The following is a 13,989-nucleotide window of genomic DNA, read 5'->3' on the forward strand; positions in this document are numbered from 1 at the left end:
ACTGTATTTCAAGCTGCACAGTGGTTGGGTTCATATCCCCCTCACTACTCCTGCAACCCCCTATTTAGCCTGGCTCCTGGTCCATGGGAAGTAAAGAGCAGGTGGTGTTGGGTAATAACTGGATGGATGAGTCACCTTAGCTTTCTGGAAGATTGTCTGCAAGTGTCAACATCTGGGTGTTATGGTTTGATCTAAAATGTCTCTCAAAAGACTCATGTGCTTAGAGGTGGGGCTTTTGGAAGGTGACTAGACTATACTTGTCAGTAGATTAATCCATCAATGAGTTCATAGCTGAATATGCTGTTAGGTGAGGTTTACTTGCAGAAAATAGGTCATTGGAAGAATATGTCATGTCCCCAGCACGCTTCCCTACTCTCCTTCTTGGATCCCATGAGTTGAACAGTTTTCATCTACCATGTCATCCTGCCATGATGTTTCTGCCTGGGAGCTAGTTGACCATAGACTGAACCCTTTGAAGCCATGTGCCAAATAAATCTTTAAGTTGCATGTCAGGTAATTTGTCCCAATAACAGGAAAGCTGACCGGTACACAAGGTCATTGCCTCTGAATCCTTCACATGGGATGTGGGCTCTAGGTGTATGGGCTATCAATCCAATTAGTAGAAGAGTTGACAAAAATAACTACGTAACTAAATTATATGGGATTGTTGTTTCCTAAAAGCTACCTTTCTTCCTTTGCATGGAGACAGGTTGATCAAAAGAAAGTTGTACAGTTTTAAGAAACATCCAGGTCTCTTCACAAATCACTTCTTTCTCCAACTAATTCTCACTTAACTTCTGGTTTCAACTTAATGACACTTCTGAGAAGGCCTCTCATGGTGTGCTTGCTCTCTTCTGCTCTTCTGTTTCACATTACTGTGAAAGTAAATTAAAAATTCTAATCCTGTAGAGTATCTAAGGAGATAAAATCAGTTAGTTCTCAAAAGTAACTTTATTTGCATAAGTGAAACTTGAGGTATTCCTTGTAAATACCTAAAAACCCCAGAATTTAGGCTCAACTTGTGAGAAGTATCTAACACACTTGTATTTATGTAACTAGGTATTTTCTAACTGGATAGTCCAAATAAGGCAATTGTATGATTGTTACCAATCGAATGGTTTCTTTGTGGTTCTCCTATGCCCATCCTATAAATGTTTCCACCTTCTATTTCCTCAATAGAACTTCTGAGCCACTTCCAGTTTGGAGCTGCTGATTCATTAATCAGTGTTTGCTCAAATAAATACTTTAAATTTTTCTTGTACCTCACTTAACCTTTTTATGATGACCTTTTTTATTAGCGAACACCACAATGTATCAATCTTTTATTTGTGAGCTCATTCTTTGTAATGTCTGTCTGCCCCAGGAGACAATAAGTCCCAAGAAGTCAGGGTTTGAGCTTGTTTTGTTCACATTTCATGGGCAGCACTTGGCATGGTGGCTCCTACATGGTAATCATTCATTTATCTTGAATGAATTTTAGCTGAAATACGTTCTACTATGGTTTCTCTTTTTGATGTTGTTAAATAGCAGAATTCCTTTTATTAACTGAAATTGTTCAGATTCCCTATTTAAGCCAACATGTTGTCCTGGTTAAATTCAGGTAGGGGTAGGATTGAGGAGAATCTACTTTTTCTCCCTCCTCTGTGTTGTTCTCTACAGAGTCCAGTGGCATCTCACAGACTGCCCTTGGCAATCTATTCCCAGCCCTCACCTTGAAGGTACCAGAAGTGTCTTTTCACCAAGGGAGCCCCTCTTGTGGGTTGAGGGACGGATGACGTGTCTTCTCCTCCCAGTTCCCTGAGTCGGCCTCCTGGGGCACTTCGCTGATAGTCCTAAAGTCCCCCTCTAAATGAGCGTCCCAATTTGGTTTGTTCTTCAGATGACCTCCTCCTGGGGAAAATGCTATGCCTTCCCTGAGTTATGGCAGAGATTCCAGTGGGTGGCTATGTTGGGTACTGCCTCTGCCATCTGATAGTATAATGTCTTTCCAATTTACGGGCTTGTTGATTCCCCAACCAGCTCCCACTTTGGTGCAGCTGACACAGTAGCAATATTTGCCTGTGTCATCTTGCTCAGACAAACACAGGCATCCCCGCTGGGGAGGCAACCATCCCAGCTCTGTTATCTCATTGACTGACCCTGGATGACTCCATTGAAAGCAGGGCAGGGAGGAAAAAGCATCAGGATGTAGAACAGGCTCTGTTCCCATACTCTGGACTGAGCATGGCTGGGAAGCCGAGTTTCCTGATATTCACTGAATGCTTCCCTGCCAAAAAGGCTGGAGCTGATGTCCACCTCTCAAGGTGCTGGGGCTGCTGGCTTCCCTGGAGCCCTTCTTCCTGCTTGGCTTCTGTATGGCCGGCCCTAAATTCTCTTTCTGGGATGATTGTTGGTTCATTCTGTGGCAGGTCCAGTGCAATATCTTGCTTTGAGTTTATCTCCAAGAATGACAAAAAAAAAAAAAATGCAACTGGGAATGTTCTCTGTGTGCCTCTACTTCCTGGCCTCTGCAATAGGGCACAATCATACATATCACTGGATTCTGGGAGGACTAAATGAGATGTGTGCACAAAAGACTGAGGGGTGAAGAGTCATGAGTATGAAACATACTTTTTAAATGTTTACAGGTATTTCTACATATCTATATTGGTATCAATGTCTAATTCTACATCTGTGTCTACATTTAAATCTGTGTCCATGTCTCAGGGCTGCTGTAGCAAATCACCACAAACCAGGTGACTTAAAACAGCAGAAAGCCAGAAGTCTGCAAGCAAGTTGTGAGCTCTGAAGGAGAGTTCTCTTTTGCCTCTTTCACTTCTGACAGATGTCTGTGTTCCTGGCCTTCCCTGCCTTACTTGTGGCTGTGTGACTCTAAATTCTGTTCCTGTTTTTATATCTATCTGTATATCTCTTCTGAGTCTCCTATGAGGACTTATCATTGGGGTTAGGGCCCTCTCAGACACCCCAGGTGGATTTCCCCCTCAAGATTCTCAACTCACATCTACAAATATCCTTGTTCTAAATAAAGCCATATCTATGGGCTCCAGGCATTCAATGTGAACTTATCTTTTTTTTCCCCCAATATGCTAGCAGGTTTTGAATCTAAATTGTAGGTATATAGTTGTTCTTTGTGTAACTATACAATTCCTTACCTAAAAATCCTGAGGATCAAATGTGCTTCTGAATTCAGATGGTTCCAGATTTTAGAAAACATTCAAGTATATGTTCTGTTATATTACAACCCACCCTTAATGAGGAGGTAGAAATGGCAACCCCTAAACAAGAATATGGATGTGTTTACAATGAAATGTTTAAATATTCACACTAGCTAGGTTAAAGAAACAAATAATGTGATGCTTATTTGGGTCAAGTTTTGCTACTGAGTGAGTTTTAGCACCAAATATATGAATAATTTCTGTATTTCAGGACTTTTTGAATGTTAGAATTATGGAGGTGAGAGGAGTGATCTGTACTGTTGAAAATTCTCATAATTTTTATGGTTTAGATGTTGTTTGTCTTCCCAAAGTTTCATGCCTAGGAAGCTTGGTCCTCAGGATGGCAATGTGGAAGTTAGTAGAAACCTCTAAGAGGTGGAATCCAGTACATCGTCTTTTGGTCATTGAGGGTGCAGCTCTAGAAAGGAATTGTCAAGCCCTGGGCCTGATCTGCAAGACTCTGTGGCCTGGCTTCCTGTTTCAAGATGTACTTTTTCTCCCCTATCAGCATCCACCATAATATGACATAACTACTGAGGCTTTCACTAGGCCTGCAACATGATATTTGGGCTTTCAACATCTGACACTGTGAGCTAAATAAAACCTTTTTCTTTAAAATTTAGCCTGCCTCAGGTGTGTTGTTACAGCAACAATAAGCTGACTAATACATAATAAAACATTTGAAAAATGAGATTGTACATAGAACATGGTTAGCACAATATCTGACACATAGAAAGAGCTCAAACAATCATTGTATTACTCAGCTTTTCATCACAATAAGGAAATACTTTAGACAGGTTTACTTTATAAAGAAAAGAAGTTTAGAGCCAGGCATACTGGCACACACTTGTAATCTCAGCATGCTGGGAGGCTGAGACAGGAGGATTAAAAGCTTGAGTCTAGGCAAATGAGTGACTTAGTGAGACTGTGTCTCAAAAAAAAAAAAGAAGGAAGGTGGGACTGTAGCTCGGTGTAAAGGCGCTAGGTTCAATCTTCAGTACCACAGAAATATTTTTTAATTCTATAAAATAAATAGAGCAGAATCTTTGGACACAGGACTATGGCATCATTTTAAAGAAGTTCTTTCAGATGATTCTAAAATGCAGCAAAGATGGAGAACTCCTGGGTTTAGGGCTCAGAAGTGATGGGGAGACCAGCCCAGAAAATGCTGCTACTCTTAGCTCTCCTGATAATTATGCTATCTTCGTCACTTTCTCATCGCTTGTACACCGTACCCAATACCTGCAATTTAAAGGAGGAAAGGATATTTTTGGACCACAGTTTCTGAAGTTTCAGAAACTAAATTTGTCAGGCTTAAACACAGAAATAAATGATGGAAGGGCCTGGGTGGAGGAAAGTTGCTCAGGTCATGGAAACCAGGAAGCAGAGTCAGAAGGTAGGAGCCAGGGAGGGAGATGCACCTGTGCAGGTCAAGTCCCCAGTGACCTGCCTCCAACTGGGCCCATCTCCTAGCAGCAAGCCAGCTCCAGTGCCCCCACAATCCCATCATCTTTCAACAGCCCTGCTTGTGAATGCATGAGGCCCTTGGGGAACATTCTCGATCCAAACCATAACACATGCAAAGGGTGAGGGACTGGGACCTGACTTAAAAATTGAGAAGGGAAGAATAACCCAAGTTGGGTGAAAAATGTATAAAACTAAAAGATTCAATGACAACAACAACAACAAGAAGCCACAAAACAGGGCTGTAAATGATCTATGTGGAAAGCATGACAGACTACTGCAAAGCCAGCAGCATCACTCCAGGGGCAATGACAGATAGAGGAGCAGAAAAAGGGCAAATCAAGAATAAAAAAATCCAGGGCCAGGGATTTAGCTCAGTGGTTCCAGTGCCTGCCTGGCAAGCACAAGGGCCCGAGTTCAATGCCTGGTACACACACAAAAAGAATAAAAAAATCCATAGAGGAATTGCAACATTTCCACCATAAACATCAAGTTATTCTAGATGTGGGATTAAGACATTAGGAATATGACAAGGGATGGGAAATATGCAGCTGTAATAAGAGTGATTATTCCACAGGAATCATTCTGCAGCCTTTCACAAAGTCTCTGGATCATCCTCAAGGACTTCTTCTTGTGTGGCTCTGAGGTAGGGAGCTGTGAAAAGGCAGGGCCTGTTTTGACAATTCACACAAAGCCTTTGAGTATAATATCATTTCCTTTCAAGTAGTTTGGTTATTTAAGAAAGCCATATTTATTATAGAAGAAGTTGAGAAATACAGGTAATTGAAAGTCAAACAAGACCATATTTAAATTTAAGTCACCCATAAAAGCACCCACTGAAGCCTGGTTGATATGTTTCTTTTCCATTTTCTTTATTCTACTCCAACAGTGCACTTTTTCTTTTTAAACAAAAAAGATCATACTATATCTGATTTGTATTTTTTATTTAACAATAGATTGGGAATGGTTTTTTTTTTCTATGTTAAAAAAGCACAACCAAATTGGAAAGGAAAAAGTTAAATGTCCGTGTTTGCAGATATACACAGAAAACCTTAAAGAATCCATGACAAAACTGTTAGAACTAAATGAATACAGCAAAGTTTCAGGATACAAAATCAACGTACAAAGGTCAGTAGCATTTCTATACACTAGCAACAAACTATCTGAAAAGAAATCAAGACAAAAACTCATTTACAACAGCAAAAAAAAGTACTTAGGAATAAATTTAACCAAGGAGGTAAATATCTGTATAGTCACAACTATAAAACATTGATGAAAAGAATTGAAGAAGGCACAAATAAATGTAAATATATTCCATGCTTATGGATTAGAAAAATTAATATTGCCATAATGTCTATATTACCCCAAAACAATCTAAAAATTCATGTAATCTCTATCAGTTTTGTCACTCTGCATAGAAATAGAAAAAACCCCCTAATATTCATGTGGAATTTTGAAAGACTCAGCATGGGCAAAGCTATTTTGAGCAAAATGAACAAATCTGGAGGTACCATACTACCAAACTTCAAAATATACTACAAAGTTATAGAACAAAAACAGTATAATACTGGCATAAATGCAGACATATAGACTAATGGAATGGAATTGAGAACCCAGAAATAAATCCATGCATTAGCTGCCAACTGATTTTTCTTTTTGGTACTAGAGATCAAACTTGGGACCTTGTGTTTGTGAGGCAAGCAGCACCACCACTGAGAGAAATCCCCGGCCCTACAACCAACTGATTTTTGATCAAGGTGCCAAGAATGTATAATGGGAAATAGACAGTCTCTTCAATAAATGGTGTTGGGAAAACAGGATATCCAAATTCAGAAGGATGAAATTAGACCTTTATCTCACCCCATACCCAAAAGACAACTGTACATAGATTAAAGACTTACATGTAAGATCAGAAACTTTGAAAAAGAAAACATAGGGGAGAAAATCTCCATGACAGTGGTCTGGGCAATGATTTTTTTTATATAACCTTCCAAACCACAGATAACAAAAGTGAAAATAGGAAAAATGAGATTGCATAAAACTAAAAAGCTTCTGCACATCCTAGGGAACAATCAGAGTGAGAAGACAACCTGCAGAATAGGAAAAAACACGTGCAAATCATACATCTGATAGTGGCTTAATATAAAAATATATAAGAACTCAAGAGCAAAGGACCCAATTTTAAAATGGGCAAAGAGCTTGAAAGGCATTTCTCAAAAGAAGACAAACAAGATACCAAAAAGGCATATGGAAAATATTTTGATATCATTAATCATCAGGGAAATGCAAATAAAAACCACAATAAGATATCATCTCCTATTAGAATGGCTATTGTCAAAAAGGCAATTGATAAGTGTTGGCAAGGATGTGGAGAAAAAGGAACTTTGTACACTGTTGATGAGGGTGTAAATTAGTACAACCACTATGGGAAGAGTATGGATGTTCTTGAAAAAAAATCCAACAATCCCATGGCTGGGTAAATATCCAAAGGAAATGAAATCAACATGTTGAAGATATATCTGTACTTCCATACTTACTGAAGCACTAGTCACAATAGCCAAAATATAGAATCAACCTAAGTGTCCATCAGTCAGTGAATAAATAAAGAAAATGTGGTATAGCCTCCCAGGACACCATCAGTAAGGGCACACCGGGCCCAGCCAGAGGCCCATTGAGACAGGAGCATAGTGTGGGGTTCAGAAGGCCATCATTCTAAGCCCAGGAATTGGTGCAGTGGCAAGCAGTAGAGAGAAGGCCTCTCCAAGCCTTGGTGAGAACTGAAGCCGACTGGGGGAGCAAAGAGTCACCTCAATAAAGGTACAACAGGCTGCAGTGGTTGGTGAGTTATTGGGGTCAACACCTTGTACTGGAACCAGACTTGTTGCAGGGGAAAGGTGGCTCGAACCTGCAGTAGAACTGTGCAGAGTCCAAACCTGAAGCAGGTCAGGGCACTCAATTCCAGTCTCACAGCCAGAAACCAGCCTGAACTTCAATGGACTACAGCTGGCTCACTGAGATCAGTTGACACAAATCTATAAGCTACCCTCATTGTTTGCTGGGGACAATGGAGACATGCCTTGAAGGGGACATTTTTTTCTTCTTTTCTCTTTGTTCTTCATTTCTTGCTTTTTTATTCCTTTTTTGTCCTGTTTTTTCTGGATTGTTCTTACTTTTATAGGAGTGAGAATACAGTTTCTGGTTTTTCTGTTGCTGTCAGTTTGTTCTGTTCTTGTTTTTTGTTCCTTCCTTCTCTCTGTTCCTTCCATCTTCACCAGTTTCACAAAGTTCACATGATCTTCCTGTGTCCTTGAGCCTTACTTCTAACCTTTCCCTCTCCTTCTATTTCTCTACCCCCCAGCTCCTTCCAAATCTCCCCAGAGGGCAAATTTGCTACATTGAAGAGTTTATTTACTGCAAAAATATATTTCTGGTTGGTTCTAGTTTTTGATATATAACCACAAGTCTGGTTCATGCAGTCAAAGGTGGTAGATTAATAGTTACTAAAGTTCATCATTTTCTGGGCTGTTTGATGCTATTGTTAATGTTGATTTGATTACTTTGGCCATGGTGATTTGATTGTTCTAGTCAGTTGTCCTTTCTGGTATACCAAGACTGAGATTGTCTAAGGGCCATTAGAGACTCAAAACCCAGAGGCCAACTAAACCTGGAAGACAATCCAAGAAGTAGTCATTCCCTAGGGGTTCCAAATACTAACAATAAAGATACTTGCAATAAGCAATTTACAAGCAGCAACCCAGGAATTAAATCAAAAACACCACCAGCAACAACAACAAAATAGAAATGAGAAGACACCTAAACAAGACTCAAAACCAGACTTCCAGACCACCAGAGGCAACTCCAGTGGGCAACAAGATGGAACAATCTGAAACTTAACCACCTGGACTCCCTGATCTGGCAAAAATAGAGGATCTGGAAAAAATAAAATCAGAAATAATTTCTCAGATAACAACAGACATTGTGTCCATAGTGAAAGACATGATTATTAACTATAGAGGAGACACAGATTAAAAAAAATAGAAGAGCTGAGGAACATGATGGAATCCCAGCACAGAAAACAAATGGAATCCATAAAACAGATGCAAACAGCTATCCAGGAGATTAAGAACTCCATTGAAAGTTTATGCAGCAAAATGAGCCAATGTGAGGACAGAATTTCAAATATAGAAGACAGGATTGCAGTTAGTGACCAGGAAAAGAAAGATTTCTTAACAATAGCAAGGTACCATGAGAAATCAATCCAGCAGCTGCTAGATGATGCAAAGAAGAATAACATAAGACCGATTGGAGTCAATGAAGAAACAGGAAATAGTGCAAATGATATTAAAAAACTTGTTAACAGAAGTAATGGCAGAAAATTTCCCAAGCAGGGGAGAATTTGACATACAGCTAAGTGAGGCACATAGAACCCCAACTAGCCATGATTAAAAAAAAAAATCTACACCTAGGCATATAATAGTCAAGATTCCAGAAACCCAACAGAACAAAAATCCTAAAAACAGAGAAAATAAACATCGCATACAAAGGAAAGCCCATCAGAATCACAGCAGACTTCTCAACATAAACTTTCAAGTTGAGGAGAGCCTAGAGTGAAATATTTCAAGCCCTAGAAGAAAACAACCTCCAAGCCACATTGATGTGCCCTGCAAAACTATCTTTCAAAATCAAAGGAGAAATAAGACACTTTCACAACAAAGAACACACAGGGAACTTCATGAATACAAAACCAACACTCCAAAAATTTTTAATCAGTATCCTAGGAAAAGACAATAAGGATCACAAGTGCATGAAGCCCAGTGGAATGAATCCATCAGGTAAGACAAGTAATTAAATACAAATGGTGGGGAAATCCAACAACAGGAAAAGATCATGACTAGGATAAGTCAATACATATCAGTTATAACCATCAATGTGAATGATCTCAATTCACCAATCAGAAGAAATAGACTGGCAGAATGGATCAAGAAGCAAGACCCAACAATATGCTGCATACAAGAAACACACTTAATTCAAAAAGAAATTCATAGATTGAAAGTTAAAGCATGCAAAACAATGTTCCTTGTGACAGGAACATGAAAAAAAAAAAAGCAGGAGTAGCTATCCTATTTGCAGACAAAATGGATTTCAAACCAAGACTAATTAAGAGAGACAAAGAAGGTTACTACATCCTTGTAAAAGGAACAATCCAAGAGGAAGAGATGGCAATCATAAATATATATGGACCAAACACTAGAGTGCTCAACTATATAAAAACAAATATTAACAGACATGAAAAATCAAATAAGCACTAATACAATCATAGTGGGGGACCTCAATACCCCACTTTCACAAATAGGCAGATCAATTAGACAAAAAATTAAACAATGAAATACTAGAATTCAACCAAACTCTTGAACAAATGCACTTAACAGATGTTTACAGAGTGTTCCACCCCACAAAATTAGAATACACATTCTTTTCAGCTGCACATGAATTGTTCTTCAAAACAGACTACATACTTCCTCATAGAACATGTTTAAGTAAATGCAAAGGAATGGAAGTTATCCCTTGTATATTATCAGAGCATAGTGCGATGAAATTTGAGATCAATAGCAAAAGAAACCATAAGAACTTCATAAACACATGAAATTGAACAACACACTCCTGAACAACCAATGGGTCACAGCAGAAATTAAAGAAAAGATTAGACAGTTTCTACAATCAAACAACAATGCCAATACAACATATTTATGAGAAACAATGAAAGCAGTCTTATGAGGGAACTGCATACCAGTGAATACATGTATTAGGAAAACAGAACAAGCTCAAATAAACAACCTAATGCTGAACTTCCAGATTCTAGGAAAAGAAGAGCAAGACAAAGCCAAAGCTCATACAAGGGGAGAAATTATAAAGATCAGAGCAGAAATCAATGTAATGGAGATTAAGAGAATGATACAAAAAAATCAAAGAAGCAGAGAGTTGCCTCTTCAAAAGAATAAACAAAATCGACAAACCCTTAGCCAACCTTATCAAAAAAAAGGAAAGAAAAGGCCCAAATCCATGCAATTAGGAATGAAAAGTGTGAAATTACAACAGACTCAGCAGAAATCCAGATGATCATCAGTACCTACTTTGAGAATCTGTACTCCAATAAGAAGGAGAACACAGAAGAAACAGATAGATTTCTAGATATGTATGAATTACCAAAGTTGAACAAAGGAGATCTAAAAATTCTAAACAACCCAATATAAATCAATGAAATTGCAAATGTAATTAAAAACTTACAAAAAAAAGCCTGGCTCCTGATAGCTTCACTGCTGAATTCTCCAAGATATTTAGAGAAGAACTATTGCCATCACTGTTTAAGCTCTTCAGTGAAATTAAAAGGGAAGGAATACTCCTGAAGTCATTCCTAGAAGCAAGCATAACCTTGATTCCGAAAGCAGAGAAAGCCCCAACCAAAAAAGAGAACTATAGGCCAATCTCCCTAATCAACATAGATACAAAAACCCTTAATAAGATACTGGCAAACAGAATGCAGAAGATCATCAACAAGATCATACACTCCAAGCAAGTGGGATTCATCCCAGGGATGCGGGGATGGTTCAACATACACAAATCAATAAATGTAATACACTATATTAACAGAGCCAAGGTCAAAACCATATGAATATCTCAATAGATGCAGAAAAAGCATTGATAAAATCCAGCACTGATTCATGATAAAAACTCTACAGAATATTGGAATAGATTATCTTTATCTCAACCTGATAAAATCAGGTTGATTTTTTGAAAAACCAACAGCCAATATTATACTAAATGGTCAAAAACTGAAATCCTTCACACTAAAATCAGAAACAAGAAAAGGATGTCCACTATCACCACTCCTATTCCATATAGTTCTGGAAACATTAGACATAGCAATTTGACAGAAAGAAATAAATGGAATATAGATAGAAAATGAACAAGTTAAGTTGTCATTACTTGAAGATGACATGATACTCTATATAGAAGACCCTAAGAACTCCACCAAAAGTCTTCTAGACTTAATAACCATATTCAGTAGAGTAGCTGGATACAAGGTCAACACTCAGAAATCAATAGCCTTTCTGTACAAGAACAACAGACTTACTGAGAGAGGAACTGGAGAAACAAGTCCTTTCACAATAGCATCCAAAAAACTGAAATACCTAGGAATCAACTTAACAAAAGAAATCAAAGACCTCTACTCTGAAAACTATAGCACTCTGAAAAAAGAGATTGCAGAGAATATAAGAAAATGGAAAGACATCCCTTGTTCTTGGATAGGAAGAACCTATATAGGGAAAATGACCATACATCCAAAACTGCTAGATAGATTAAATGCAATCCCAACTGAAATTCCAACAGCATATTTCACAGAACTTGAGAAAAAAAATCCAAAAATTCTTCTGGAACCAGAAGAGACATAGAATATAAAAGCAATTCTAGGTGACTTCCGGCTCCTCCACCTCAGCTTGGCTATCTTGGGAACTCTGCTCTCTATAGGTGTCCAGAGGCTGCACTGCAGTGCATTGGCTCAGGCCGGGCAGCCAGCGGTGCCTCCAGTAGGGCCTGGCCGCCAGCCCTTCTGGCTACGGGCCTCTCACTGAGCTTCCAGACTGGTCTTTCGCGGATGACCGTCCTGCTCCCCCAATGAAAGGCCAGCTTTGAAGAAAAGTCCAAAGGGTTGAAGTTGGCAAGACGAGTTGTTCTGCTGTCACAGGAAATGGATGCTGGGTTACAGGCCTGGCAGCTCAGGCAGCAGGAGAAGTTGCAGGAGGAAGAAAGGAAACAGAAAAATGCTCTTAAGCCCAGAGGGACCTTGCTGAGGAGCCCACTCCCAAGTCAATAAAAAGCAACTACTGTTCCCCTTCCCCAGGCTCTCTGGCTTTCTTTTCCCTCACCTGGATGTGTCATCCCAGCCGAAGGAGAGCCTTTATGTTTTCTCTTTGGAGCCAAAGAGCTGGCACACCAGGATAAAGGGCTGTGAGATCATTGTCTTCCAGTGCCCTGATCCCTGGCTCCATCCCAGTTCAGCTGAGTGTTGCTCTGGGGGTTTTAGCCCCTCCTTCGTAGGCCACTGGACTGCCCAACTATAAGCAGTAGCTGCTCTGTGAACATGAAAAATGGACAGCAGTTCTCCTGGCTTTAGCCAGCACTCATGTCTTTAATAGCTCCACCATGTGCTGTTGGTATTTAATAAATGCTTGGAAAAGAAAGAAAAATAAAGCTTAGATGAAAAAGGAAAAAATAAAGCAATTCTAGGCAACAAAGACAAGGTAGGGGGTATCACAATCCCAAACTTGAAACTATACTACAAAGCTACTGTGATAAAAAGAGCATGGTACGGGCAAAGAAACAGACCTGAGGATCAGTGGAATAGATTAGAAGATGCAGAAACAACTCCAGACATACTTAGCCACCTCATCTTTGACAAAAAGGCCAACCATCTTCACTGGAGGAAAGATAGTCTCTTTAATAAATGGTGCTTGAAAAACTGGGTTTCAATTTGCCAAAGATTAAAACTAGACCTCTAGGGCTGGGGATTTAGCTCAGTGGTTCTGCCGCCTGCTTCACAAGTGCAAGGTCCTGAGTTCGATCCCTGGTACCACCCCCCCCAAAAAACCCAACAACAACAACAACAACAACAACAACAACAAAAAACTAGACCTCTATCTCTCACCATGCACTAAACTAAAATAAGAATGGATCAAAGATCTAAATATTAAAACAGAAACACTAAGCCTGTTGGAAGAGAGGTTAGGTAGAACTCTTGAAGACAATGGCGTAGGAAAAAACTTTATGAATAAAACCTCAGTTGCATGTGAACTAGCATAAAAAATCAGCAACTGGGATTTCATCTTATTACAAAGCTTCTGCACTGCAAAAGAAACCACCAACAGCATGAAGAGACAACCCAAAATGTGGGGAAATTTTTTTTACCAGACAAAGGTCTACTATCTCAAATCTATAAAGAACTTAAAAAAATCAGACCTCCCAAATTTAAAGACCTAATCCAAAAATGGCATCTGAAATGAAACATTTCTCAAAGAAGTAGAAACAGCAAATAAACATATGGAAAAATCTTCAACATCACTAGTCATTTGAGAGATGCAAGTGAAAACAATGCTGAGATTCCACCTCACTCCAGAAAGAATGGCTGCTATCAAGAATTCAACCAATAACAAATGCTGGCAGAGTTGTGGAGGAAAAGGAACCCTTCCCCATTGTTGGTGGCAGTGTAGACTGGTGCAATCACTGTGGAAATCAGTATGGAGATACCTCAGAA

The 13,989-nt window shown here is 39.2% G+C and overlaps 1 pseudogene; it reads left to right on the forward strand.

Annotated features, from left to right (window-relative positions):
• The first annotated feature begins 12,353 nt into the window (after positions 1-12,353).
• On the forward strand, positions 12,354-12,955 carry LOC147828677 (large ribosomal subunit protein mL52 pseudogene; annotated as a pseudogene).
• Positions 12,956-13,989: the final 1,034 nt, after the last annotated feature.

Source organism: Heterocephalus glaber, unplaced genomic scaffold, assembly GCF_053883595.1.
Source record: "Heterocephalus glaber isolate CG9 unplaced genomic scaffold, H.glaber_assembly_v1.0 deba00000943, whole genome shotgun sequence".
Classification (NCBI taxonomy): domain Eukaryota; kingdom Metazoa; phylum Chordata; class Mammalia; order Rodentia; family Bathyergidae; genus Heterocephalus; species Heterocephalus glaber.